Genomic DNA, 6,000 nt, shown 5'->3' with positions numbered 1-6,000 from the left:
CATAATGTCACAATGTTTTGTGCTCTACCCTCCAATGAAGTCGTGTGCCAAATACTGCGTTCACCACACTGTCCTCCTGAACCACCACTTTCGGGAAGCCATGCACCTGTCCTTCCAGATCTCTCTGTTCAGCAACACTCTCCAGGGCTCTACCATTTACTGTAAATTCTGCCCTCGTTTGACGTACCAAAGTGTAATAATACCTGTCACTTGTTAGAGTTAAATTCCATTTGCCATTTCGAAACTCTTCTTTCCAACTGATCTAGATCCTGTTGTAAACGTGGATATCCTTCGTCACTGTCCACCAAATTACCAATTTTGGTATATCTGCCAATGCAAACTTTGTCATTTGAATCGCTAATGCAGATAACAAACGGCAATGGCATCAACCCCTGCAGACACACCACTGGACATGGGACTCCATTCGGAAAACAACTCTCCACAACTATCCGTGGACACCTTTCTTCAAGCCATTTTTGAATCCAATTGGCTAGCTCACTGCATTCAATGTAACCTAACCTTCCAGACTAGCCTACCATATAAGCTAGGCAGAGGTCTTCCTAAATTCCACATAGACAATGTTCACTGCCTTGCCCTCATCAATCCTCTTGGTGACCTTTTTTGAAAAAAAACCTGAATCGTGAGACACTATTTCTCAGGCACAAAGGCTGATCTTAAATAACAGTATCATGTAGGGACATGGGGATTGGCTGGAAGAGTTTGAACCCTCAGATTGGCTAGCGATGTCACGGGGCGTGCCAGCGCGGGAGGGGCAAGCAGTCTAGTGTTGAACTTCGTCTGATGAAGACGTTTTGTTAGTTGTCTACAGTTTTTGAGTGTTGCGATTGTCATGGAGTTTGCCCATGTAATAAACTCCGTCTGCAACACACATCCGCTTCCAGACTCGCTACAATAACATCAACAACTCTCCAGTCTTCTGGAATTTCACTCGTGCCAAAGATTCCTGCAAGGGCCTCCACAATTACTTCCCTAGTTTCCCATGTTCTGAGGATGCACTGGAAGGGCCTTGGGATTTATCTAATTTAATGTGCTAAATTGTAAATTAAAATTAACAATTCTTATGTAGCTTGATAGGGTGAATGCACAACTGATGGTGTGTCCAGAATCGGGGATTGCAAAATAAGGGACCAGCCATTCAGGATGGGGACAAGAAAAAATATCTTCACCCAGAGGGTAGTAAATGTGTGGTATTCTCTATCCAAGAGTGCTGTGGGAACTCTGTCTCATTGGAAAGAGATACAATCACATAATCTAGTTCACTCTTGCAATTAATTACCAAATGTTAAGCTTTATTGGGTGATTTATTTATGCATTCTTTGTTCACACACCAGATGTCAGACTCTTCCTTTTCAAGTCCTAATTTGTGCCTCCACACTTTAGCTATTTTTTTCAAATAATTTCTTACAGGATTTTTTTCCCCACAGTTGTTTTCTCATTGCTATAATTTTAATTGGTACAGTAAAACAGAATCCTCCTCCATTAGATCAATTGGAAATGTCAATTGCTTGACACCTCATTCACCAGGTAATGTTTGCCTTTGCTCAATTGTTCAATTCTGTTTACAACTCTCAATGATTTTTTACATTTCTTCCAGCCACCAAGAAATGGCATTACACACTAGTTGGTTTCTGCAGGAACCAATAAGCACATAAAACTTGTTTGTAAAATTAAAGCTTTTATTTGTTCATTGAAACTGTCGAGGCTTAATTCCATTGAATTTGTTGTTTTTTCTGTTTCTCTTTTTTCTTTGTTCTCTCTGACCAATTTATTTAATTTAATCTATCCAAAATTCTCTCTCTTCTATCACTTCTCAATGCCTATGTGACAACTGTTTAGTTTATTGTCACGTGTACTGAGGTACAGTGAAAAGCTCTTTTTGTGCTATTCAGTCAGTGAAAAAAACTATACGCGATTACAATCAAGTTGTCCACAGTGTACAGATACAGGATAAAGGAAATAACGCTTAGTGCGAGATAAAATCCAATTAGGTAAATGGCAGCTCAGGACAGCTCTCTAGTTGGTGATAGGATGGTTCTGTTGCCTGATAACAGCGGGGAAGATACAGTCCCTGAATCTGGAGGTGTGCATTTTCACACTTCTGTACCTCTTGCCTGATTGAAGAGGGAGTGTCCAGGATGGGACTCATCCTAGATTATGCTGGTGGCTTTGCCGAGGCAGCGTGAACTGTAGATGGAGTCAATAGAAGGGAGATTGTTTTGTGTGATGGTCTGGCCTGCATCCATAATTCTCCGATATGCATGTTCTGTCTAGTCTGCTCAAAACCAAGATGGCTACACTTTATGCACACACGCAATCAGTCCACATAAATGCCCACATAGGTCATAGTAAAGTACTGATTTTTTTCCCTTGGAAAATGTGAGTGAACTGGTTGTTTTTTAATAATAATCCAAAAAATTATTATGACCCCCTATTACTAATACTTAATTCCAAACTTTCTTTTATCTTAATCTTATTTCCCAAGCCACCATGGTAGATTCATATTCATTCTTCCAGACCTCCAGATATTGATCCAGCGATTCCACTGGTGCACTATTGCATCCAGCTGAATGGGAATGGACATTAAATGCTTACATGCTCCATAATGTGTCTCACCCATTTTTTAACAGTGCCGTATATTTTGAGGTAAAATTATTTTGTTAGTAATCAGCTTCTGTTGCCAAAGTCTGGAAACAAGCCTGTCTTCATTAGGCAGTTAGTGGGTGGCTTAGCGTTGACTAATATTGCCAGTCATTACGTTTTAGGGAGATCTTATCTTTGACCTATTTCTGCTGGATATATTTTTATACTGAGCAGCAATTAGGAACAGTAAAGAGTACCCAAACACTTTACAACTACGTCCTACAAATACTCTTATCTTAAAATGTGTTATGATAAATCAGCAGGTTTCTAAACAAACGTTTGTTCAAATGTACTAACACTAATATCAGGATATTTTGTTTAGAACATTGAGTGCAGCACAGCAACAGGCCCTTTGGCCCACAATGTCTGTGCCAAACATGATATCAAGATAAACTAATCTCTGCCTGCACATGATCCATATCCCTCATTCCCTGCATATCCATGTGCCTATCTAAAAGACACTCAAACAACACAATAGTTTCTGCCTCCATCACCACCATGCCAGGCTGTGTGTTCAGGCATCTGCCAACCCTCTGAGTAGAACAAAATTGCCCTGCACATTTCCACCCTAAGAAGAAGGTTCTGACTGTCTACCCTCTCTATGCCTCTCATTATTTTATATATTTCTATTAGGTCTTCTGTCAATCTGGTGTTCCAAAGAAAAAATATTCCAAGTCTGTCCAATTTCTCCTTATAGGCAACGACCTCTAATCCAGTCATCATTTTGGTAAACGTCCTCTGTACCCTCTCCTGAGCCTCCACATCCTTCATATAATGGGGCAACCAGAACTGTATGCAAAACTCCAAATGTGGTCTAATTAATGTCCTATAAAGTTGCATCATAACTTCCAGACTCTTACATTCAATGCCCCGAGCTATGAAAGCACGCATACTTTACACTTTCTTTACAACTCTATCTATACCGAATATGGCACGTACGTTGGTGAGAACAAGCATAGACTACCACTGTTTCACAGAAACCCGTGCTTGGTCCGCCAAGGCCTACTGGATCTCCCGGTTGCTAACTATTTTAACTCTCCTCCTCAATACTGACCTGTCCTTGGTATTCTCCATTGCCAATGAAGCCACATGTGAACTGGAGGAACAGCAGCTCATATTTTGCTTGGGTAGCTTGCAACCCAACATTAAGACAATTGAATTCTCCAATTTTAGGTAACCTCTAACTAACCCTCTCCCCTGTCCCCCTCCCCTCTGCCTCACCTGCACTCCAACCTATTTCTCCCTTCCTTCTCCCATCGCACCTCTGCCACTACTTTCGTCTCCCTGGCTTTATAATTTGCAACTCATCAATCCTGTCTCTCCTATATGAAGAAGGGTCTTGACCCGAAACATCACCTATCCATGTTCTCTAGAGATGCTGCAGATCTGCTGGTACTCCAGCACTTTGTGTTCTTTTGTGTATTAATCAACATCAGCATTTCTGTCTCATGCCTTCTGCTTTTATCTCTGGCCTTTGTTCCAACCATCTGCCCATGAAAACACCCCGTCGCCCATATCCACCATTACCTGCCACATAATGTTCTGCCCCTCCCTTTTTCCAGCTTTCTTCTCCTCCATTCCCATGGTCAGTCTGAAGAATGGTCTTGACCTGAAACATCACTTGAAAATTTGGGCAGAGAAATGGAATTTAATCCAGAAAAGTGTGAAATAATGCATTTTGAGAGTTCAAATACAAAAGTATACAGTAAATGGCAGGACATTTAGGAGCAGCGATGATTTGAAGGATCTTGGGATGCAAATCCATGTATTTCTGAGAGTGGTATCACAATTAGATTTGATGGTAAAGCACATGTATGGTTACTGGACTTCATCAATTGGGTGTCAATTGAGCATCAAAGTTGGCAAGTCATATTACATCTGTATGAAACTTTGATTAGGACACATTTGGAATATTGTATGCAGTTCTTGTCTGGCACAACACCAGATGTGGAGGCTTCAGAGACGCTGTGGAAGAGGTTTACCAGAATAGACGCAAAATGCTGGAGTAACTCAGCGGGACAGGTTTATCAAGATGTTGCCTGAATGAGAAAGTATTAGGTATAAGAAGTTTGACAAACTTGGATTGTTTACCCTGCAGCATCAGAGGCTGATAGACAACCTGATAAATGTAAATATTATAAGTATTTTTCTCCACATTTTAAAACATAGAAGTAGTATGGGCTAGGAATGCTGCCAGAGGAAGTGGTAGAACGAGATGTGATAGAGACATTTAAGAGTCATTTAGGCAGATACATGAACAGGCAGGGAATAATGGGATATAGACCAAATGCAGGCAGATCTGATTAGTTAGACTGGCATTATGGTTGGCACAGACATGATGGGCCAAAGGGCTTGTTCCTGTGCTATGTTGTTCCAATATTCTTTGTAATATCTAAAAAAACGTAAATTAAAAGTGTGTTAGTGCAGAAATTTTGCCGGTTTGCTTGTGCTAGCTTAATGGAGTTTTATTGTAACCAGGATGTCAAGAAACAACTAGGGTCAAATATTTGAGTGGTTGGGCAGCATTACAAAGGAAGCAATTGAGGACTCCAAATCTTAGAGTTTGAATTGAGAAGAGGCTAGAGGGGACGGAATAAAATGCATTCACATAAATGTTTCATTTTCAAAGCTGTGCTACAATTGAAACATTAAAGTTGATAACTTTAGTATTTTGGTATCCCATGATTTTTTGTTTTAGAAATAAAAAAATAAATCAACTGGAAGAAATTCCAAATTAGAACTAAATTAGCCTCCATGATGGACAGAAAATAGATATAGCTAAAGAAAAAAACCCCCAGTTTATTAATAATAGTACAAATTATCACTATCAAAGCACGTCTTTCTCCGTATTAATAGTGGGCAGTTTTTCCAGGAACCATTATTACAGCAGCAGGACTTCACCTGTACTATTTAACTTGTGTTACATTTTAACAGGCTGCAGAAGATTTCAAAGGGAGAGTAATATTTGCTATCACAGCATCTAGACAGAACAGATAGGGAGAAACTGTCTCCATTAGTAGGGGGTACAAAACCAAAGGATTTAGAATGAAGGTGATGAACAAAATAACCAGAAGTGACATGAGTGAAACATTTTTAATGCAGCAAATAATTAGGCTCTGGCATGAACTGTCTGCGGTGGTAGTGAAGATTCAATTGTATTATTCTAAAGGGAAGGGAATAAGTATCTGAAAGGAAAAACATGCAAAGCCATGGGGATTGGATAGGAAAATGGCACATTTCAAGCACTTGTACATTATCCCAGTATAGATTTGAAAGACCAAGTGACTTCCTTGCCATTTGTAACTGTTCTGTGATTCTGCTGACATAAGGGCCTGTCCC

This window comes from Rhinoraja longicauda, chromosome 7 (genome assembly GCF_053455715.1).
Source record: "Rhinoraja longicauda isolate Sanriku21f chromosome 7, sRhiLon1.1, whole genome shotgun sequence".
In the NCBI taxonomy this organism is placed as follows: Eukaryota; Metazoa; Chordata; class Chondrichthyes; order Rajiformes; family Arhynchobatidae; genus Rhinoraja; species Rhinoraja longicauda.
Note: the sequence above shows the minus strand (reverse complement) of the source record.